At 36.7% G+C, this 25,551-nt stretch overlaps 1 protein-coding gene across 1 annotated transcript in view; it reads left to right on the plus strand.

The window, feature by feature from the left end:
- DOK6 (docking protein 6) overlaps positions 1-25,551 on the plus strand; it is a 495,770-nt gene that overhangs the window by 97,361 nt on the left and 372,858 nt on the right. The window lies entirely within an intron of this gene.

The raw sequence follows: 25,551 nt of genomic DNA on the forward strand, positions 1-25,551 counted from the left end.
GAAGGCACAGGTCAAGGGATGAGGATGGAGAAGATGGACCACACCCAGGCCAGGTGCTTTTGCACCTCAGAGACACTGGAGACCATGCAGAGGCATTGTTCTGAAAGGCCTTGGCTCTTGTGCAGTCCGTCTTAGAAATGTTTAACTGTAGTTGGGAAGATTCACTGAAGATGAAACAAGACAGAGAGGTGAACACAGAGTGGTGGAAAACTGTAGGCTTTAGAAACACTGTGGTATTGCATACTGGCCAAACGGTCTCTGCTGCTTTGAAACAATTGTAGATGCCGATGAAAATCTTGTTTGATATTATTAATAACAGATAATACAATTACATGGATTCTGAATCTGTATAGCTAATGTTACATATTTCAGCAATCTTATTATATTTCCAACATTACTCAAGTTTAGCCCTGCTCAGTGGTAACACAGACCCTGTCCCCCTTGTTCTGCCGATGGGTCCCAGTTTTCTTCCTTCATCAGTTAGGGACCTATCCGTGTCTCTACTCTTCAAAATATTGATGTTATTTTTCCAAAATAAATTATGTTCATTAATTCTTTGTTTTCCTTTATGTTTCTCTTCCTTCAGCCTCTTTTACGTATAAATGTCAACCATCTTCCAAAGTCTTTATAAAAGGTTGCACCAATAATCAGAAAAGCAACTGAAAATGCCAGGCTATTTGTAACCTGTGACCTTGAGACTTATTTCTCCTTCCCCCTGGTAACACTTCCCCAAATGAATTATTCACTTAGTATTTACACTGTGCATTTAACGGCTCACATTCAAATAAATGAGTCCCTATAGAATTTTTTTTTTTTATTCTTGCATGAACACAGCCAAGTGGTTGTAGTGCTGTTATTGAGATTCTCAGGGTACTGCGTATTTATGTAAGAGAAAATAGATGTGAATTACTTCCATTGCTTCCAATCCTCAGTGCAGACCCAGCAGTGGCCACAATAGATTTTCCTAGTAATGTTCCACTTGATCAAACTGCCTGTCTGGACAGTAGTTTTATTAAACCAACGTTGAAACATGCAAGCTTAATGAAAGATGGTGATCAGAGGTAGTTTTTACCCTGCGATTACTCTGTTAAGGGATTAATACTCTAATTTATGTTTTAGGAACCTGTCATTACCTTAGACTCACTTTGACTAGAATTTGAAAATTATTTGAAACAAATGAATTCCAGCATTCTTCCTAAACAGAGAAAACCATGAAATGTAAATTTATTGCACTGAATTTGAGCTGCAGATATTGCCTATTTAACTCTTCATTATTCTGCTCTCCTTTCTGGTGCAGCTACAACTGTACAATATTGCTTTCAAGTATTATCAAGCATTGAATCATGAAAATATCTTTAATCATTTAACAAGATACTTTATCACTCACTCTTGAAGCCATCCATTTTGCTTGTGTAAATATGAACTACTTTTTTTACTATTTATTAATTTTTTAAAGCAGTCATGCCAAATATTTTTATTTTTTAATCCTTTTTAATTTTGTTGGTTCTTTTTAGTTACACACGACAGTAGAATTCATTTTGATGTGATTATACAAGCATGAAATATATCTTGTTCTGATTAGTACCTTTTTCTTATGGATGTACAAGATGGTAGGCTTCAGTATGGTATATTTATATAACTACACAGAAAAATTATTTTGGATTCTTTCCACTGTCTTTCCTTTTTCTATCCCCAAATCCCTTCATACCCCTTTGTCAAATCTACTGAATATCTATTCTTCCCCTGTCCTCCTTACTGTGGTTTAGCTTCCACATAGCAGCAAAATCATTCACTCTTTAGCTTTTGGGGATTGACTTATTTTACTTAGCATGATAGTCTCCAGATCCATCCATTTATTTGCAAATGCCATAAAGTCATTCTTATTAATGGCTGAGTAATATTCCATTGTGTATATATTTACCACATTTTCTTTATCCTTTCTTCTGTTGAAGGGCACCTAGGTTGGTTCCATAGTTTAAGTATTGTGAATTGAGCTGCTACTAACATTGATGTGGCTACATCACTGTAGTATGCTGATTTTAAATTCTTTGGATATATATCAAGGAGTGAGATAACTGAGCCACATGGTGGTTTCATTCCTAGTTTTCTGAGGAATCTCTATACTGCTTTCCAGAGTGGTTGCACCAATTTGTAGTCTCACCAGCAATGATGAGTGTACCTTTTTCCCACATCCTCATCAACATATCTGCCATTCTGACTGAATGAGATGAAATCTCAGTATAGTTTTAATTTGCATTTCTCTAACTGCTAGAGATGTTAAACATTTTTTCATATATTTGCTGACCTTTGGAATTTCTTCTTTTGAGAAGTGTCTGTTCAGTTTTTTGTGCATTTATTGATTGGGCAGTTTGTTTCTTTGGTGTTAAGTTTTTTAAGACCCTAAATAAAATGAATTAAATAGTTTTTTTGTTTGACTTACGACATTTAATACTTAATATGCAGCCAAGTATTTTTAAATTTTTCTATAGTTTTCTGACCATTAACAAAGCAAATACCACTATTTTGTCATTGATCCAAAAGTATATATTCATTTGCATATTGTCCACATAAAGACAAGACCAAGCATGAAATTATCTTTACTACAACATATAGAGAGTTGTGAGTCTGAAATGGTATTTTAAAAAATGAATCAGATTTAGTTTAGTTTAATCAATGATATGGAAAGGTGTTTAACAGCTTATCACAATTTGGGGTTTATATTATGTTAGTAATTTTAAAATTATCTTGATTTTAACTCATTTATTTTTTCTCATTTTCTCTTTATTTTCCTCTTTGTCTTCATCCTCTCTCTCTGCCTCCCTGATTTCTTTCTCTTCCACTACAATGTGTTTTACGTGGACTAAATTAGAAATGTCACCAGGTCCTGGAAGAAGTTGCATATGTAATTGGAGAAGAACATGAATAGTTCTGGCAACATTCTCTTATTTTCAAAGAAAGGAAAATTAAAGTAAAACTCACTAGCAAAGAGAATGAATGCTGAACGTGAGATGAGTTGAGCAGCAGATGTCTCCTTCCCTGTGGCTGCTGCTCTTTTCTTTGCACTGGCGTCACATCCCGGAGTCCTGTGCGCCTGATTACTGCAGCCTTATCTGTTTGCAGTCACTAGCCTCGAAGCCCTGGAACCGTCTTTCTCTCTTATGCTCCGCTGTGTGCACCTGTCAGCAGGTTACTCTCACACCTTATGATAGTCCTGGTTTTGAATATCATGCTAAGTGAAATAAGCCAAACCCAAAAAACCAAAGGCGAATGTTTTCTCTGATATGCTGATGCTAGTTCACAATAAGGGGGCGGCTAGGGATGGATGGAGTCACTTTATAGTAGGTAGAGGGGAGCGGAGGGAGGGGAAGGGGTATGGGGAAGGAGGGATAGTAGAGTAAAGCAGACATTATTCCCTCATGCACATATATGACTGCATGACCCATGTGATCCTGCAATATGTATAATCAGAAAAATGAGAGATTACACTCCTTTTATGTATGATTTATCAAAATGTATAAATGCATTCTACTGTCATGAACAACCAATTAGAACAAATAAAATTTAAAAATTAAAAAAAAAAAAAAAAGAAATGAACCACATCAAATGAGGCAACTGGGTATAAGTTGGTCATAAAACAGGTCCTCTTTTTCTTTGGAAACCACTTACCTTTCTAAACCCTCTTTATCCGGGGCGACTGGAAGCGTCTCCCATGGCAGCGAGATGCGCTCTGCACGGTGGAAAGGCGGCAGGGACCGGCGTGCGTGTGCGCGCTCGCCCACAGGGCCGGACAGACCCGCCGGCAGGACCCCAGGACTTCAGTCTCGGGCAGAGGATTACGAGCATCATTTTTTTCCTAAAACATGGTGACAATCACAAACTCCTAAGAATTTGTTCTTCCTGTTTCTTTTTTCTAAGACCCGAACTATTTTCTACCTTGATTTATTCAATAAAACAAGTGAACAGAAAGGAGCATGTCTGTTGGTGAACTATAAATAGTTAAATCTATGTATCACACTAGTGGAAGAATTTTATTGCTGCATTTTAGTTATAATCATAAAAACTGAAAAATCGATATTAGGGTTAAATTCCATACCACTACCAGACGATTTTACACCCTCCATTTGATAAAATCGGGTGGCATGTGAAGAAACAAGGTTAAGGGTTTGCCCAGTGTTCCCTGCAAGGTCCCCAGCCGTGCTGGGGTACCGTGTCTGGTGCTGACTCAGGCTGTCTGGTCCGCGAGCACGGCGCTCATTATGGGAAGAAAACCCGGCACTGAAACCCCTCCTGTCCGGTGACTTTTAGCCATGCTACCGGCGTGGTGACGATGGTGTTGGCAAAGCTGCTGGGCTTCCAGTCCCATAAAAGCATAGCACGATTGTGTGCAGTACACGACACTGGACAAGGAAAATAAATGACTGGTACCGGTTTACATATTTACTAAAATATGTTCTATAATTATTTTAGAAAATACTCCTTCTACCTGTTTTAAAAAAAAGAAGAAGAAGAAGAAGATAGCTAGCTGTGGATCAAGAAGACCCTCCGGAGTTTTTCCAACAGGAGGCGTTTTATCAGGGCAGGTCCCATGCATGCCACTGCCCTGAAGACAAGGTGTGGAGGCAGAGGACAATGACGACGGTCCTCACCAGCGCGGACCAGGCTCATGTGTGCCTGTGTCTTAGTTTTTAACAAATTTAAACAATGAACATTTTTCAAAAATAAATAAAATAGGAAGAAACTTGTGAGTTCAAAGCTAGATTTTACTGTCTCATAAAATACTTGGAAACCTTTCTATTATTTGATTAACAGAAAAGAGTGTTGCGATTTTTGCATCATGGTTAAATTCTTGGGCAGCAAAGCTATCTAGAGGTAGCATAAAGTTTATTACAATGAGACTTTTGTTGAACTAAATTGCTTAGCAATGAATAAATGAAGTCCTTACTTGCCAAGGGATCAACATATTTCTTGGTATTATAAAACTGCAACATTATAATTTTGTCAAAAAACTAAGCCAGTGAAAATACAATGTACAATTAAAATGTTACTGTATTATCTCCTGAAAGCTAAGCTCTCTTTAATAAAATATGTTTCACATTTCATATTCACATTTTCAGATTAAAATTGAATAAAATTCTAGGTTCTTCTTAAGGTTCAAAATACATATTATTTCTGGTTAGGTTTTTAACTCTTTTTATGCAAAAAACTTATCGAATTCAGATTTGAAGTTATCATTAATATTTATTTGCATTAATAGATGCATAATGAATGGTATATAAGATTCTTTTTTTCATTTGAAATCTTGCAATTATTTGATTACCATGCAAATACTCAAAGTATATATGTATTATCCCAGAATTGACTTATCCCTGTGCTTTTTTACTGATCATTTTGAGATCAGTATAATGACACAAGTACAAATGAGCAAAAAGAACAGGAGGGAAACAAGAGAAAAAAGCAGACTATGGGAATAAGGAGTGAAGGTGAAACTTCAAAACATTTTCTCCTTTGTCATTGTCTTAAAACAATTAATACCAAGAGTTGCCTTATGAGTCGACTCTATTTTCACATCTTCTCTACAGGCTATGTTTCCAAGGTGGGGAAAAATAACATTCCTGAAAGTATTAATAGGATAGTGTGTTGTTAAAAAAAAAAAAAAGAAAAAATTGTTTTACAGTCAAATTAGTTGAATGAATCTGAAATATAATGAAAACTCCATTTGATGTATTCAAAGACATTAAAATGAAAAAGAGAATGCATGTAAGTCACACCGACGTCTGTGCTCATAATAAACAACTACATGGTTGGTTTGTTCATTTATATTGTGAACAAAACCCAGAGGATGTCATCTAACCAAAAAGTGTATTACTTTATCCCATGTCTTTCATCTGAAAATACAAAGATAGGGGCTTTTTAGAAATCATTTATATTTCAAAATAAGGAAGTTTTCCTTGCCAGAAGGGAGGAAAAACTTCCCATGTGGTCATGCATTTGATCCCTCCTGCTTTGTGACCCACTCCTGGCTAGATTTGCCTATTTCCTTGGAAGAAACGATCCTTACTGTTTGCATGCAGGCTCTGAGTTTTGGGGTTCGGCTATATGCCTTACTTAGCTCCTTTGCCTGAGAACAACTAGAAACTCTGCTCAGTTCAAAGCAGGACAATAGGGCAATTTTGAAAATGATCGACACTGAATTTTTTGCAACTTCAGATCAGCTATTCACATTGTATGCTCTCGGTTGAGGCTAAGATGGTGTCACTTTTCCATTTCTATGATAATGAAAGCGTGAGGTGAGATAGGTATTTTTATACCAAAATGGTTTTTCCAGAGTATTTAATCATGTATAATTTGTGGATTTCTACCATTTCTTCCTGAACGTACTTTGCGCTACGGGACCAGGAAAGCAAAGGAAGCATGTGTAAGGATGTGTGGAGAAGTTTCCCTATGTTGGTGGAACTTGATCTTCCCAGTGCTGATGCAAGAAGTGGTAAACATTTTTCTGACTCTAAGATGAACAGGGTAACACATTCAGTGAGCTTCCATGTCTTCTGCTATTCTCTAGATAACCTGATTATCTGCTGATGAGTTGTCAATCATTGGCCTTACTTCCCTTTGTTTTGGGGCTATCTGAGGGTCAGTGGCATACTGAGTACATGAGGACTCCAGGCATAAAATAGAAACATAAAAGATATTTTTAATTTTTTTTTTTTTTTTTTTTTTTTTTTTTTTTTTGGCCACAGCTCAAATGAAACACAAATGGAAAGGGCTTGAGAAAATAAGCAGATGTTTTAAAAGATACAAAGGAGAAAAATCAGAAAAAAAAAAAAAACTATGGAGAAATGACTTGACTTGGAAGTGAGAAATATATGGAAACTAATCTTCCCGCTCTCAGTTATTCTGGTTGAGCAAATTTATGTCAACATATTTTTGGGAGAGCAGCACCTTTGTGTAGGACTGGCTTCACAGAATAATATTAAGCGCACACAATGTTGGGTTATGTAGGGGCAGGGAGTGTTATAATTAAGGAATATTTCATTGTTGTAGGGGTTTTCAGTGTTTTCAAATGTGCTAATATATACTGTGAATTCCTCAAACAGATTTATGGTTATACATTTTTCAAACTCTTTGGAACACATTAATTTTCACCAATACTTGCTTCAGCATATACTGTTGTAATTTTATCATTGAGAAAGTGCTGATCAATTCTTATTTTTTGCAGCTTTGTAATGCAGAACATGATTTAAATTTTGATTCCAGGGAAATTTATACAAAATTTGCAAGTGTGCTGTGAATAGGACTTTAAGTGGTCCTCTGTTGTGCCCAGAAGCACCCAGAGTTTTACCAAGTGCACTTTGTCCAAGACAGCTTTGCATTCCAGGTGTCGTGATACATGTTGGGGTGCAAGAGGTTAGCTTTTTAAAATTCAAACTAAGACTCAGACTAGGGAGAACGGCAGAAATGTGAACACATGACTCTGATACAAAAAAATTAGTGGACTATCCAAGGTAAAAATAAAATTCTGTTTTACAAAACAGGACAGCAACCTACTCTGGAGGGAAATGGGCTAGCTTATACAGTGAATGTACTGAGTACTGAAGGATGACATATTCTTTCACCAGGTGAGCAAGGGAGAATATGTTCTGAACTCAGCAATTGTAAAGACAGAGACAGACACATGATTTCCTTTACAAGAAATAACAAGTAACTCGTTAAGGTATATTATGTAATAATTTTTTAGAAAGCAAAGTTTTTGTATATTAACCGTTTTGTAACTTAATACACTATCTTATCAATTTTCTTTAATGTAGTCTTAGTTACCTTAGGTAATTTGCATTTTCACGTAACAAAACTATTTGTCACTCCTATATGTACAAATTTTGAGTTTGCATCATTCTAAATAGCAAGATCTTGAAGAAGGAGATTGTAGATTTTGCATGATTACATTCTCATAGATATGTATGGATGTGAACACACGGGATCCTCGGTAAGTGAATGGGATGTTAAAATACTATCTGAACGTCCCTAGATGAGCATAAATGCATTGCAAAGATCTGCAAGCAGTGTTTTTAAGCTCTAATACATGAAGATATCTATATTCACTATGCAGATACAAGGGCTGAGTGGATTATATCTCCATGTGTAGCTAATGCTAATGATACCACCTGACTTCTACTTAAGGAAACCTGTTGTCTTGCTTATATATTTCCTAGATTTTATTTATACTCTTCATTCTTTGATCATGACTTCTAAAGAAAATCTTTGACTAGGCTAATTAAATGAGACATTGCATGATCTCTTTGATGGTTAACTGGACTCTACAGAGTCATGGGAGTCTAGTAAGCCAGGTCATGCAATGAATTATTTTTTGTGTGTACATATGTATGAATGCATGTATTGATTGATTGACTTACTGCTGCTAGAGGTTAGATTACTTTTGTTTTTTATGTGCTTTTAAAATGTTATTACTTTCAATTGTAACCATGTGTTTAATGACCCTATTCCTAATTGTTACAGTACCTCACACCTGAACTAGCACAACCTATATTTATTTAAGAGTTGTATTATACACCTTGGGTTGTTGTTGTTGTTGTTATTGTTGTTGTTGTTATTACTGTTATCATTACTTCCACAGTCTTTTCTTAGAGGTACTGTATTTCAAATAGTAAATAGTATGAATATGCACATTTCATCCCATGCGCTTAATTTGACGGTGTGGACCTGAGTTATCCCTTGTTCCGATTCAGCTTCCTGGGTGCTCTCCCGGCCGTCAGCTCCATTGCCTCTACACCAGTGTGCCGTATTAAATGTCAGCAGCGCGAGACCCGCCTGTCCCAGGCCAGATGATGTCTTTACACATCAGCTGGGGAGGCTGGCTCTCAACTCTCTCCTCGGGGCTCTGCCTGCCAGCAGCTTAGTTTCCACTTGTGCATTCCAGCGACTCTCTTAATAATTCAGAGCATGATTATTACTTCTCATAAATATTGCAAGGTTTACTCAGAAAGAAAGAATGCCTATCAGCACTCCTTAATTTTAGGAAAGCATTGCTAGTCTGATGAATTGTGAGCTTGTTTCCACAATATTACATTTTTGAAAGAAGCTTTTGGAAAAATTATAAACACCTGAACAACATGCCTGAACATTTCCCACTCCTCCCACCCTTCATTCCTCCTCCTCTTCCTACTCTTTCTTTCTCCTTCTCCCCTCTCTTTTCTTAGAGGGTTGTGTCCTCGGTGCCGGTGGAACTTCATCCTTTCCTGCCACTCTTTCTGCTCACTTCCATTCCCCTTCTTAAGAAGTCTCCTTTAATCTTTAATGAGGAAATACCTTAGTTACCTATAGAATATTGTGTTGTGCTTTAAATACATTAATATATTATTTAATCATCAACAGAGGTTATGTAGCCTGAGGTCATCCTTAGGTTATTAGGGTTAAGATATTATGAATGAATTTGAAAAGTTTATATCAAGATTAAATGAGGGGGAAATTTGTAAATGTTTGGTAGGGTAATACACAGATAATTATTTCTATTGCATTCCTTTGGTAAAAGATAAAAACAGAAAAACAATGTAAATTGAAGTGAGTACCAAAGCTCAAATCATACTAAGTAACAAGGAACATGATAGGATGAAGACATTGGCCTATGTTAACCTCTTTCAATTATGTATGATGCTGTACTAGAGTTAACAGAATATGTGATGGCAGGTAATCTTGCCATCGATAGACGTAACAATCTGGAATTCTTTCTTCTCTTCCCCATATTCCATGTCAATTAGAAAAGAAATTGCAGAAATTTGCCAACAGCATATTGAGTTGGCTTTCATGAATTTTATTGAGAAAATATTACAGATAGGATTAATGAGTATGAGAGGGACTAATGCTTATTTTGGAGCTTAACTTTCCAGATTTTATGTTGGGAACCAGAGATGAGCATTGCAGAAATAGTCATGTTGTGATTTTTCAGAATATACAGTCTACTGAATGTAATCAGTGAAAAAGAAAATCTTTTACAGCCAATTACACCTATAGCCATTTAACAGTTAGCCAGACTAAGATCATCAGAATGAAGAAGCAAAAGAGGATAATTCAGAGATAAGAATGCTCATCCCTGCTTGTTTTCCACTGTTCACACATACCAAAGGAAAACCACTGAATTGGGGGGGGGGGGAATGTGTGTGTGTGTGTGTGTGTGTGTGTGTGTATATATATATATATATAAATTATACTGGAGTCATACAGTAGACTTGAATAGAACCATTAAAAATTGAGAAATTGGAGAGAATAGACTTAAGAATAGGTTGATTAAACTTTTTCATGTAAAAGGTACAGAAGTTTAAATTTTCAAATCTATTAGAAATGTATAAAAATAGGCGAATTATACTAAAATGTACTAAAATATTTTAAATGGCTGCTTTTGGAATAGATATGAAAATGTATCATTCCGTAATGCACTTCTGCTCTCCTTACTTCCTTCTAAGGAGGACAGACAAGAGAAAGAGAAAGGGAAGAAGAGAAGATGCTAGGAAGAAAGATCTAGAAGAGGGCTGAAGTAAATAGATTTAAGGCCCTGGAGTAAGACTGGTGTTATCAGATCTGTGTGGGGTACATTCTTGCTGTCTTGCTTATTTTGTGGCAAGTGATGCAAAACCTCTGTTTGCACAGATTATTTAGCAAAACCCATGTTTCTGAGATGATTCAATAGTGTTCTTTCTGCTTCTCCAAGGATTCCCTGGGGTCACAATGAAAGCTGTGCACGGACAGCCCACATCTGATTCTAAAAGAATTGTTCTATGGAATGGGTGTAGGAAAGGAGACAGTCTTAGTAAATGAAAACATTTCATTGGAATCATTTTCAAATTTATACATTTGTGTAAAGTATACCATGTTTTGAAATATACTCTAGTAGAGCCCAACTAATTAGCAAATGCATTACCTCACATGGCTGTCAAGTTTGTGGTGAGAGGATTTAATACCCACTCTTGACAAGTCTTCGAGAATACAATTATATTGTCATTAACTATTGTCGCCATGCTGCACGGTAGGTATCTTGAACTGAATCCTCCTGTGAAATGGCATTTGTACCCTTGGACCAACACCTCCCCATCTCTTCTCTGAACTGCCTCGGCTTCCAGTAACCAACATTTTACTCTGTGAATCCACATTTCTAGATTCTTCATGTGAATGAGATCACCAATTATTTGTTTTTCTGTACCTGGATTTTATTGTTATGTCTATTATAACATTGACATATCTTAATTGCCCCATGAGAGGTTCTCAGTTATAAAAAAATTAAATAACAGTCATAATATATACCTCAGTTAGAAATAATTACCTTGTCACCTGATGAAACAAGTCTAAATCAAAGTCTTTGTAATAGGTTCATAGCCATGGAAATTTTCCTTTGGGTTTAACCAGTTTTTGTTTTCTTTTTTTAATTTTGTGTTCAAAACAAATGTTTCATTGAATGGTTAATACTTTTTTCAGATGCTATACATATAGATCTTCCATCAAAGAAAACCAATTTTTTCTCTACAAACATGTCCCCCACCCCCATCTCTTTGGTGGTGGTGTTTGGCTTCTGTGTTTTGTAATTGTTCAGCCTATCTCTAGCAGCAGAGAGCAAGAAAATACTGCCTTGTCAGCTGCAATAACATTTTTGTTGCTGATAAACCCTAGAAATCTCTTTAACTTAAAGTAACGGTCAGGAATATCTGACCTACAGAGGCTACATGAACATAATCTGCAAATGCATTAGGTGGCCATGATCTAAAAGCTGAATATTCACTCAGAAATTGATCAGACGCTCTCCCTAGCCCATATGTTTATAGTCCCTGATGCTTTTTCAACCTCTACCTCAGACTTGTGGCACTTCAATAGTGACAAAACATGTCTGCAACTGCCCAGGTGCAGGATTCTAATCCTGGGAGATTTTCATCCAAACCCGAGTGCTTCCTGCAGTGGATTTTGTATTCCGGAATGAATGCGATGCTTGTATTTATTTTGTGTGAAGGAAACACATTACTTGTGTGGTTTTGTCACTGTTTTAGTGAAACAGGACAGATCTGCATGGGAGTTAAGTAAAGCAGGGAATGAATAATTGAATATTAAGGGTTTGAACATTCTATTAGGTTAAGAAACCTAAAGATAAATGAAACCAGGCAATATTTTTCAATTATTTACAACTTACTTAGAGTGTTTAATGAAATATTCTTCAAATTTCATCTGATAATTTATGCAATTTAAATTAATAAATAACTAATTTCCTAATAGTAGTTCCCTTGTGTCTGTTGCGACACTAGAGTGGGACTTTCATTGTAGCCACACTCCCTGAATTCACTGGAAGGTGTGGTAGCTCAGTACACCAGAGGGTGGGCAATGGTATGGAGTGGCTTCAGTTATCCACATGGGTTTTCAACATAGATTGGTTTAGAAAATTGTGGCAACACTAACTAAATCCAATGTATCAGAGCTATGAAGATTACTCAGAAACTTGAGGATTTAACATTTTACTTTATAAACTCAAAGCATTCTTTCAAAATAGAAACGAAGAACCGATTGTTTTGAAGCCACCAGAAACAATGGTTTTATTATGGGGATTATGAAGGAATTCAATTTGAATTTCTTATAGCAGGTAATTAATCATTCAGCAGCCTGGAACTAGTATGCAGACTTTTGAAAACTGAAATTAATAAGATTATGTTGATTAGTTTGTTTGCCTAAAAGAAAGGAATACAGAGTGTTTTTTCATGTCAATCATTATTGTTCAACTTTTTCTTCTCTCAATCATGAATTTCTATCAATTATTAGACCAGTCAGCTTGAATTTCTCTGCTTACAAATTCACTGAAGAGAGGATAAATTTTACTTTTTAATGAATTGATATTAAATGAAATTTCAATGGAAAGCAAAACTTAATTTTCACAGTACAGTGTATTAGTACCTATGCTAGTATTTACAGAATTATGTTGAATAAGCCAAATACTGTATTTTATAATTATTTTTAGGTTGGTAGATAGAAATGGCTAAATTTTGAAACCTATTTAAAATTACATAAGAAATGAGAAATTGTTTGATTTTGCAAACTAATGTTTGTTTCTAGTTTTTGTTCTTATTTTTCCTTTATCCATTCATCTGTTGACGTGCCCCTAGGGTGATTCCACATGCTAGCTATTGTGAATCATGCCGCAGGTCTCTTCTGTGTGCTGAATTCATCTTCTCTGGATACATACCCAGAAGTGGGATAACTGGATCATATGGTAGATCGATTTTTACTTTTTAATGGAATCTCCATACTGTTCTCCATATGATTTTAGTTTTGAAGGAGTAATATACTTATGAATTGTTTCCTCATTATATATAATAAAATGCAAATGATCAATGACTGGCATTATGCTTAAATGTCAAACTATTGCATTCTTTATTTCAATTTAACTTTTATTTCTCTTTATAATGTTAATTTTAGCCTTGAATTCTATGTAAAAATTTGGGGACATATTATGAATGATTTTGCATGTTTCTGGAGGGTTTCTACTTCACATTGACATCTTGAGTAACTAGTAAAGACATGGAGATGGCAGGTGTGATAGTTGACCTGGCCATGGCGAGGAGCAGGAGAAGGCCAGACCCGTGAGCAATCATTCGGCTGTCCTGGAGACTGGACCCAACATCTCCACCTTCAGGGCATTTGCCTTAGTTCAAGCATGCATGTGGCCATCTGCTTCCCTGCTTTGAACCACATATCCTGGGTGAAAATTTTGGCAACCTTTTTCTGTATAAGTCCAGAATCTAAATATTTAGGTCTTTGTGGTCTATAGAGTATCTTTTACAACTACTTGGCTTGGCTACTGTTGCAAAAACGCAGACGTAGACAATTCATGAATAAGAGCAGCTATTTTCCTATACCCCTTTTATGGACACTGAATTTTATGTAATTCACCCCTGTCATGAAATTCATCTTATTTTTGGTCATTTAAAAATGGTAAAACTTGTTCTTAGTTTTTGAGTTATGCATAAATCTGTCCTGTGGCCTGTTTTTCTACTATTCCACAGTACAAGTATGATAAAGCTTAGAAGAACTGATCTACACAATTGAAAATTTATCCAGTAAGTCTGGATGCATGGAAATACATCATTTTAAAAAGTAAATCTCTTTACACTCTACCTTTCCTTATTAAATTTTTATACCAGTTTTATTCAGATATAGTTAACATAACATAAAATTTGATCACTTAATGTGTCCAATTCAGTGGCTTTTACACTGTGTACAGAGAATTGTTCATTCCTCACCACAGTCAATGTTAGAACGTTTTCTCACCATAAAAGAAATCCCATAACTCTTTATGGTCATGCTTCACCTCTTCCCAGACTTCCCCTACCCGCCAGCCAACCCTAAACATCCCCTGGTGAATGATTCCTATTGATTTATTTTGGACATTTCATATTAATGAAATCATCCAATATGCCATCTTTTATAACTGAGTTATTTTACATAGCTTGATGTTTTCACTGTAGCATATATTGGTACTCTATTCCTTTTTATTAATGAATACTATTTTGTAGTATGAGTACACTGCAATTTAGTTATTCATTCATCCAGTGCTACCATTTGGATTGCTTCTATTTCTGACTCATCTTAACAATACCACTATAAAAACTATTGTGCAAGTTTTCATGTAGACATATGTTTTCATTTCTTTTGAGTATATCCCCAAGAGTGGAATGACTGAGTTTTATACAAATTTAATGAAGTTCTCTTCTTAGTGAGTTATGAGTTCATTTCATTGTGGTCTTGAAACAAATTTGGTGTCTTTTCAGTCCTTTTAAATGTACTGAGATTTGTACTGAGATACCCACATATATACTCACACCTGCAAATATTTCCATATCCACATATGTGTATCAATGTTAAACCACATTTAAGTTCTTGCTAATATCACTTAATCTCATCCATTGTGACATGTTTCCTTCCTTCCCCTTCTCTTATTTATCTGTAGCCTCCTGCTCTGACAAAGAGAAATGAGCTTTCACAATCCACTATCTATTGCTGAATTGACTCCAGTGTACACTGAAGTACACAGAATTGTTGATCTGTGCTCCTGTGGAAGACAACTACCAGTACATTCCCTGCATGTGCTTCTACTCTTTTGCCTGCAGTCTTACAGTCTCCGCTTGTTTCTGAAGTTACTGAATTTGGCACCTAATTTTCCATCCACTTTAGGGAGGTTGCTTTGTATATTTGTAATACAGTAGATTGTTAGGTTACATCCTGAATTCTATCCTATGCATACATGTTTTTCCCTGAAATTTTATTTGACACAAATACTACAGATTTGTGCAAAAATGAATTTAATCAAATGCTGAATTTCTGTTGATTAGTCTTCATACTTTGTAAAAAAGTGATTCTGTCTATTTTATACAGATAAATGAATACTAAACTTGCTTATTAGCATAATAATAAAAGTTACCTTTCAGGTCAGGGGCTTCATCTTACAGATGGAGAAACTAGCGTTGAGATGCAGAGATAAAATTGTTAATTTCTAAGTAAATTAAAGGTGTAGCCAGGCAATTATTCTCCACTCTGGAAAGAGGATCCTTTCTACCATTCTTTTCCGTCTTGTATCATGTACAATTATTATCTCAGACAAAACAGTAGTAGTAGTAGTCTCTTACCGTATTCCTTTCAGAAATTAAATTTTCTAATGTATCTAGGGTTGGTAAAAGGAGGAAAGTCACTTTGAAATTAAGCATTTAACTCACCAATAGGTTTCAACAGAACATTAGACTCTGAATGGGGTGCATTAGTGCAGGGAGAACTTTGGTTCCTGTGTTTGGCATCTATCCACAAGATTCCCTGAAGTGTAGCCTGACTCTCACTGCTGGTAAGAATGCTTCTCCCAAGGAAAGCTCTGATCTTGCCAGTTTACAGTGCCAGGGACTGCGCAGAGTCCTGCATTCCAACACTCATTTATTTAGGCTTTCTACTTAAATGCAGGTTTAATAACATTGATTCTCCCGGGACCGACTGTCCATCATTCAGGCAGTAGCTCTGTCCAGATCTCACTAATGAATCGTCAGCACAATGGTGGCATATGTGACATTACTTTATATCCTCCTTAGCTGAAGCTATGAGAGCAGCACAGCTTTAGAGCAATTGGCAAAGCTGAGGTCGGATGACTCTATGTCACCTTTTTCCACAAAGAGGACAACAAAAGTGAAATTCCTTTGCCCTGATAGGTCCAAAAAGAAAATTATTGTGGATAAATCTAGTATTTCTAGAATTACATCTCTTTCATTGGCAGGACTTGCAATGCCTCTGGGTGGTCTGTTGGTTTAGTATTCTCATTCTCTCTCTCTCTCTCTTTCTCTCTCTCTCTCCTCCCCTTTCTCCATCTTTCATGAATTTGTACATATACAAGTATCTTCCTTTAACTTCAATGAAAGGAAATTGCTTCTTTATAAAAACAGTTACTGCTGAAGCTGAATTGTTATAATACACCAGGCACTCATTTGAAAAACTCCATAAATTTGATCTTAGTCCTTATTGAATAATTGGAACTTCTTTTGGATTTCTTCCTCCTTCACTTCTCTGTTCAACTCACCAATAATTTTTCTCTTTTCTGTCCTGGCTACCTGTTTGAAATACCAAGAATCAGCACTATTTTATACCTTCATCTTATGTCTTGAACTCATTGCTGGATGGAACACAAACTAGGTTCTCCAAAGAGGGTCCCCTGGCTGCAGCTTGGCAATCTTCCTTTGTTCATAGAATCTGCGTTCACTTGATGCATTGAGCCATCCACTTGGAAAAGAATGCAAATGTCTGGGGAGGCTCAGCTCCTGCTATGTAAAACAATGATTTCAGGTAGCACAGGTCCTCCACAGAATAATAAATGCAGTCTGTCCCAAATGCCTTTTCTGCACTCTTCCTTTAAATCTTTGATGAAATTATTATTACTCAATAGAAAAGACCTCTTTTTCTCACTTAGCTTTATTAAAAGCCAACATATCCCTCTTTTTTGGTTAAATATCAATATTCTCCTATTTCATGGAATCTTCAGTGACAATACAAACTGGAACAAAACTTGAACTTTGATGTTACTTAGTTTTGGTACCTCATATTTTATATTTCACAATCCTCCAACATTTTGTATAATGTATAATGATGATAAGCTAGAGGCTTTACATACATCATCTCATTTTTACAGCTTCAGTGTGCCAAACCCTGGATAAGGGAGGCTTTACTCTATAGTTGTCTCTGACATTTCCAGTTGTTTAGCTTTTGGCAAGTGTGTTAACTGTTACTCATCTATCAAATTAGAATCTTTAGGGTTCTTTGTCATGTTATTATGAGGATAAATGACATTTATAATTATATAAAAGCACTTGAATTGTTCTTCTTGTTATTGATATTATTACCTTTTTACAGAATACTAAATTAAGTCTAAAAGGTACAGTAAAACTGAGCAAGATCATGTCATTAATAAATGGTAGGTTCTAGTCTGATTCCAAAGCACGTGATGTCGACAACTGTGTATACACCCTTATTTTTTTAGTGATTGAAGAGTTGTCCTCTGCATTATAAATAGCGGGTAGACATCAGCTGCCTAACAATAGCAGAAATACTTTTTAGGTCCTCCCTGCTTTGTTTCATGTAATATTACACACCCAAAATTGTCATGTAAGTCTGTATGAATCTGAAGCTGAGTTTAGACTTTGAAGAGCTAAAGTGTGACTGTCAGCAGGGCCTGGAGAGCAGATATTGCTTCAGAGAATTATCAATGGTTCTTTGAGACACGTCAAAGAAAATTTGCACTAGACAGAGTTTAACAGTCAAGAACAACTTTATTCAGGACTACTGTAGTAGGGGACAGAGATGGAATTCAACTCCTCTTAAAAACATTACAAACAGATTTTGAACCACCGGGTGAGTGGAAAAGTCCTTTAGGGCATTGGAGGGGAGGTTTCTAAATGAGGGCAGGCCACTTTTGTTTGCCAATTCCCTTTTGAGAATTAGACTCCCAAGTTCCCATGGAGTTCCAGAGACTGGGAGCCAGGCCCTGTGTCCCTCCATGGCTACATTTCAAATGGATGGCCCTCGGGTCATTGAGGAAGGCATTCTTTTGTTGAAAACTGTCAAGAGGCTTGAAGAAGGTCTACATCTCCAAAGACACAAAGAATTGTGATGGAACGTTGCCTGAAGTAGATTCTCTAAGAGTAGTGAGTTCGGGAGGCTGAAGTAAGAGAAAAGCTGGTCTGATGTTTACTCGAGTTGAGGGGGATGTTAATGCCAAGGCCATTTTTGTCTTAAGTTATCCTAGTCCAAAACACGTTCTTAGGAATATCCCATGTGCAGCAGAACTACCTGGTGGGCTTGTTAAAAACACACAGCTAGACCCAACGCCTACAGTCTCTTTCCGCATTTTCTACCATGTTCCTAGATAATACTGAAACTGCTCATTTGGGGACCACGCCTATAGAATCAATTCCCTAGGTGACCGTGTGTCAGCAGGCTGGTTCATTATCTTACCACCTTTTTCAGCAATCTCTGTGTAGACTAGTAGACTCACTAGTTGTTCAAAGTTAATGAGAAAATTAATTGTCCAGGTACATGTGGAATATTTTTCAACGGAAGATCAAGACAAGGAAAGACAAGGAGTAAAAACACTATAACTTTTTTGATAGGTTATTATCCGTAACTCAAAATTGAGGAAAATAATTTATGCATGTGTGTTCCATCTTGATAAAATTTTCATCTTATTTTTGAATGAGTGGAAGCCAGGTACTCATGGTATGAGTTCAATGTATGGTTCAGTGTTGAACCACACAATGATATTTCTTAAAAATGAAATAGTTATCCTATGTAATTTTAGATTAAGAAAGCATAATCGCTTGGTGTTTACAAAAGTCCAACACAAAGTGACATTTTACAAATAATTGAAAAGTTTATTAGTAAATTTTCCTACTTGAGAATGTTTTAAATGAAAGACGTTAACAGTCATGAAGAGCCAAATTCTGCTCATGCAGCCCTGTGCCTATAGAAACTCTTGGTTCATGTTCTGCCCGCTTCCTCCTGCTAGCATTCCTATTCCTTTTCTTCTCCTAAAATCCCTCCATCATCTCAGAACTTAAGGTCATGAGAATGGGGTCTCCCTGTGGGATCAGTTGTCCTCATAAGAAGAGAAAGAGACACCAGAGCTTCTTCCCTCCACCATGTGGAGATACTGAGAGAAGACCTCTGAATCCGGGCACTCTGACCTTGGCTGGCCTTCCAGCCTTCAGATCTGCGGGGACCAGTGTCCGTTGTTCTTGCCACTGTCTGCTATTCATTCATGACAGCCTGGCTAAACTGAGCACCCCTTTCTATCTGAGTCTGGAGCTCTGGAGCCCTCTTCAGTTTTACAATCATTATCTTGGGGAAAAATCACATCTATCACAAAACATCGGCAGAGCACGCAATATCATTTTCAGTGTACACAGCAGGACATTGTGCTCTTATGATCCTACATGGGACAATATCTGTTGATCAAAGAAGAGACATTTTCTCATATCACAAAAAAGTGAAAATAAAAATGATTCCTTCCAATTGTCTGGTCACAATGTACTTACCCAATCAATCCCCAGTCCCTCCCTCCCTCTCTCTCTCTCCCTCTCTCTCTCTCTCTCTCTCTCTCTCTCTCTCTCTCTCTCTCTCTCTCACACACACACACACACACACACACACACACATAAAATGTCTAATTTGAATATGTTAAGTAATGGTTTTCTAAATAACTTAGATGATATTTTTCTTTCAATTCATGTTCACTGACAATGGCATTAAGATATTTCTGGGAATAAAATGGCTTTAAAAATTAAATTTCAGAGGTGGTTTAATTTTGTAAAAGTAAGCATTGTTTTCTCAGAGAACAGGTTTGTGGGAGACCATCAATTTCAATGTCTGTTCTTCTGGGAACAAATGAACAGAGACAGTCATTTTGAAAGGTAACAATTTGTGATAATCTAAAGGAAATAAGAAGAAATAACAGTGAAGTATATTCTTTGGGAAAGTCTATCATATGTTTTCTTATAGTGACACAACATTTTATTCTCCTTCAGAAAAAAAACACGGATACTGAAACAGAGCACTCAGTTCTCTGCACAGTACAAAAACGGCTTCAAATGTCTTTAAAATGGTAAACTATATAGATTAAGATCAATGTGCATATAATATTGCTTGTTAATACCATAACTCCAATGTTAACTCAAAATTAGTTCTGACATTTTTTTTCTTTTTCAAACATTTAAATTATATCCTCATTATCCACCAAAAAATTATGTTTAGTGTGGCTTGTCATGTCTTCTACAATGCAGAATAAGTCGTGTCTAATGTTATGCCGACAGGTTTTTCTATGCAGTCAAATCGAATAAAAATAAGGCACAGGCATTATCTCACTGAAAAGTTATAAAATGGAATGATTCATATTATGCAAATATAATTATTAACCTGACAAGATGTAAGATGGAAACTTATAGTAATTTTTTATTGAACTAATACCAGAAACTCCTATTAGAATATTTTATATAAGGACAAATTATTCTTTTTTATCAGTATCCATTAGAAAAATGATGTGCCTAAATTTAAGTTATAAGGAAATTGCATTTTATGTTTAGATCCTTAGTAAGCAGACATCTTTATTTTCCTTTTGTTTCTCTCTCTGTTTGAAAATCTGGGAAATTCTCCTTTGTTAGCACCAGTTGTTATTAAGAGATTCCTCAGAAGTTTGAGATATTCCATCATGCCAGCCGCACGTACAGATAGGTCTTCTTCCTTTCCCATCTTACTTCAACTTACTCCTTACTCAAGATTGTTCCCATCTTGAATGTGCCAGAGAGGACGGCCTTAGGCAGAAGGTGTTCCATCTGTCCCCATCAAATGCAATGTTCGCTTACATTTTTCCTCAAAATCTCATCAGATTGAAAAAAATTACCTGTTCATATTTCTCTTTCAGACTTTATCCTGAATAGGTATGAAATCTTGACAACTGATTTCTCTGCATATATTTAAGTGTGCTGGCTTTTCTTCTTATCATATCATTGTGAATTATATACATAGATGTTTAAATACTTTTTCTATTTTCATAAGATTATTTTAAAATTATATTTTCTTGATATATTTGATTCAGTCTTTGGTTTTTGCTGATATTATAAGACAACTTAAGACTTCCTTGTCCACTACTCCATGGATTGTTTTGTATGTTATTGTCTTTTCTTCCTTAAACATGAAATAGAATTCATCAGTGAGGCCTTTGGGCTGTGAATTTGGTTTGAGGGAAGATTATGAACAGAAACCAAATTCCTTTGATAGACCTAGGACTATTTAGATTTTTTTATTTCTTATTTTAATAACTGGTGAGTTTTCCAATAATTTATCCATTGCGTCTAAGATAATGTGTTTATTTGACGCCGTTTAGCGAAGTCAATTTGGCGTGGGAGACAAATGAGTGGCGAGGCTCTTGAATTCGGGAGGGTTTATTGCTGATTCAGGAACCTGGGAACACCGGCGCTGGAGGAGAGCCGGCTTATATCCCCTCCAGGAGGCGAAGGGTAGGGCTGACGCCCATCATGCGAAGATCAGGTGAGGAGCTAGCTGTCCAATCCCCGTGCAGGTCAAAACGAGCAGGCAGATCAGGAGCACTCGGGAACACCTGTGCACGCCTTGTGTGCGTGGACTTAATCGAATACGGCCAATGACAAATCACCTGGGTGTGCTTATGTCAATCAACCTCCTCACCACCTATGTGATCAGAACAACCTCTGGCTGGCTGCCAGGCGCCATCTTGGCATAGTATGCATGGCATAGCCCCCAACATTTATTAGCATAAATACTTTTAATGATTGTCTTATTAACCTTTCAGTCTTCAAAAAATCCACAGAATATTCCCAATGTTCTTGTTTTCTTAGTAGGTTCCCCCCCTCTCTCTCTCCCTCACTGGTATTACTGATCTTTTCAAAAAGCATTTTAAGTTATTGATTTTTACCATTTGTTTCCTAATTTTAAAACCTTGTTTTTACCTTTATTTTCTTCCTTTCACTTTCTTTGAGCTTGATTTACTTTCCTTTTTCTTTCTGTATGTGTGTGTGTTTGTGTGCTCAGATAAGTAATTTTAACCCTGTAGAAAGCCATGAAATTAATAATGACTCTGGCTTTGTCTGCATTTCCCCAGAAAATGGAAATGTTGTTTTAATTATCTTTTCATACACTTTTCTGATTCCTCCTCGACTCAACTCTGGTCCACGCCTATTTAGGACTATGTTGCAAGTCCCTGGGGTTCCAACACATACCTTGTCTTTCTAGTTCGATCTCACTGTGATTGAAGAACACTCTGGACCAGTGCAGCTCTTGGCCTTGTTTCATGTTCCTTCCTCACAGCCTGTTTGCCATCCTCAGGCCTTCTGCATCATGCATCTTAAAATCTTCCATCCTCTCTGTCCATGGCTCAGTTCAGAACTGAGCTGTCCCACATTTTTAGGATTTATTATGGCAGGACCCTGCTTTATGGTTAACAAAATATACATTATTTTTATTGCTACATTTAAACTATTCCACACTTAGAGGCTTAAAACAACAAAATTCATGATCTCAGTCTTGGTGGGTCCTGAGCCTGGGCACGGCTACCTGATCCTCCACTCTGGGTCTACTAAGACAGCAGTCTGCATGCAGAGGGGCTGTATCGTCATCTCTGTCTTGGGGTCTCCTGCCACTCGTTGTTGGCAGTTTAGTTTCTTGCAGATGTAGAATTTATGGCCCTGGCTCCTGAAGATTACCCATCCTTTCTTTTCATGTGGTTATTGAGATATAAGGCCAACAGCTTCTTCATGCGTAATGAGAGACTTTCTGTGCTGCTTCAAAATTTTCTTTGGTCTCTGACCTCTAGACCTACTTTTAAAGATTCATTGGACTGGTCATGCCCACCCTAGGGTAATATCTCTTTAGAAACCTGGAGCCAACTGGTTGAGGACCTTTGTTATATCTGAAAACTTTCCTTTGCCATGCAACTGAATGGCGGGAGGGATGTCCCACCACATCCCCCAGCTGCACCCACTGCCATGGGCAGAGGACTGTATTTGGAAAGCACAAAGGGAAACCATGAGTCTTGGGGGCATCTTAAAATTCTGCTTAACACACAGACCTGTACTTTCATACTCGTGTACCTGCACCAATAAAAATTAATTTGAATTGGGTTTTTCCTTTTATTAAAAAGTGTTTATTTTTGACAGTTTTTAGAATCTCAGAAAAGTTAAAAACATAGTTCAGTGAATAAGTGTGAACTCTTCGCCTGAATCCATCAAATATTAACACTCGCCAACCTGCGCTCAGCAACTCTTCTACCAAACCATGTGAGGGTGGCTACATACTTCGGGACACATCACCCTGAGCACTTAGGCATCTTCTATTGAAAACCAGGGCCATTCTCCAGCAGACCACCATGATCAATGCAATGGTGGGATGCAACCATGTGATGTGAAGTACAGGAGTAATAAAGAATTCTAACGTAAGTCTACACTCAAAGCCACATCCTTACAAAACACACCTTTGTGGTTGGTATGCCTTTTCCTTCAGCTGAAGACCATTCCTGTTGCACACTGCATTTGGCTGCTATCACTCCTTAACGCACCTCAGTGTAGAACAGCACCCACCTCCCTTTGTCTTGATTTTCTCGGTGATAAATTCTTCAGAGTCTAAGCCAGTTGCCTTGCGAGCATCCACAGTACGAGTCCATGAACACGTCCCCAACAACATTCACTAGGTGGCACTGGTACTGTTGGTGACACCTTCCTTGGTTAAGTCAGTTGTCACATTGGATTTTAAATCTTACATCTTTTGTGGGAAGAGCAGCTTTTCCAATTCATTTTCTTGATAAGAATTAGTGAGACAAATAGAAGAAATACAGATGAATGTGTGGGCCCACATGCCCCCTGGTGCTCTCAGATGGTAACTGTGGACTTTTCTGGACTGCTCCTCTTGTGGCACTGGACTGAGTGCTATACACTTAGTAGGCTTATTATCATAACAACTCCTAAAAATTATTTTTAAAATCAGCTTGTTATTTTGCAGAACTGAGGCTGAGCAAGAGCGTGTGCCCTGCCTACAGTCCCACCACTACCTGGCAGCCTCCATCCGGGACTCTGCTAAACCTATCTCAGAGGCAGAGGCTCTATTCTTTAAAATAAGATTTCTCTGTAAGAAGAAGAAAATGTGATGCTGAATCTGTATAGGAATTCAGAAGTAAGAGATGGTAATTATATGAAGGGGCAAAGCCAACCTTTTAGAAGCTGACACCTCTAAGTACTGATAACCTTCAGTGAGGGTGGTGTGTAATGAGCAGCCACAAAGCCCCAAAGCACCACAGTTACGTGGCACTCACTGGCCCTAGGTCCTGACCCTGCTGGGGGAGGAATTAGAAGGAGAAAGACAGCTGTTCCTTCTGCTCTTTTATCAATATTAAATCACTGGATTTCAGAGAATGTTAATGATGGCCAAATATTATTTTTAATTGAAAAAAATCACAATAAAATTAATTTATCCAAAATATTTTAAAACTTGTAATCTAAAGAGCTACAGATAATTTCCTCTATTCATTCTACTCTGAGTATTGAGAGAAATGTCATTGTGTAAAAAACTAATAACACATGTTATGAATTAGTATATTGATGTTTCATAAATAAAATAATCAAAACAGCTCCTGAATGGATGTGATATTTTATCATACTTTACTGTGTTGAGAAATTGAGCTTATTATGAAATGTATTTTCTTCTAAGTGAAGGCTTCCTGTTCTCAGTTCTAACAGTAGACTTGGCAACAAAAATGATCATCTTTTCAGCTATGCATGAACAGTGGTCTAATTGTGTCTATTTGTTCCAAGTGCTAATATGATTTTAATACAATTTTTAGTCTTGGGGTTGAATTTTGTATGTATTTTATATGTGCCTTCTGTGTATAAATGTTCATATTTTAGATATATATTTTCAGTCTAAGAAATCATTTTCAAGTCCAAAGTAATAAATTCATTATTCTATATTTCTCTCTAGAGTTTTTTAAAAAATTGCTTTTTATAATTATAATTAAATATTTATACATGGGGACTGATTATGTGTATCATGAGAACTTTGAATAAAACTTGTTCTTTATATTTTATCCATCCCTTTAACCCTGCATCAAAGCAGCACAGTCTCCTTACTCTTCCTTCATTACAAATCTTTGTACCAGAAAGGGAAAGCCCTTTATCTCCTTCTCTGTCATGGATCATGATCTACAGTTGTGAAGCAGCAGAAAGCATCCTGAAAGGGTTTGTTGAAGCTGTGAGGTAACCAGTGTGGACCCTTTTATTGCTCAGACACCTCTCCATTTCCACTGAACTTTAATGTCTTTCCAAAAAGTTATTTTCTCCCTAATAGTCTTAATTGACTTTCTTATATTTATATCTACATTTTATATTTTGGCAGTCATTGCAAAATTTGTGTTTTCTTCCTGCACTTTCAACATCTTTGTTGCTGCTGAACAAGAAAATGAATGATTTC

Source organism: Sciurus vulgaris (genome assembly GCF_902686455.1).
Source record: "Sciurus vulgaris genome assembly, chromosome: 13".
NCBI classification, from domain to species: Eukaryota; Metazoa; Chordata; class Mammalia; order Rodentia; family Sciuridae; genus Sciurus; species Sciurus vulgaris.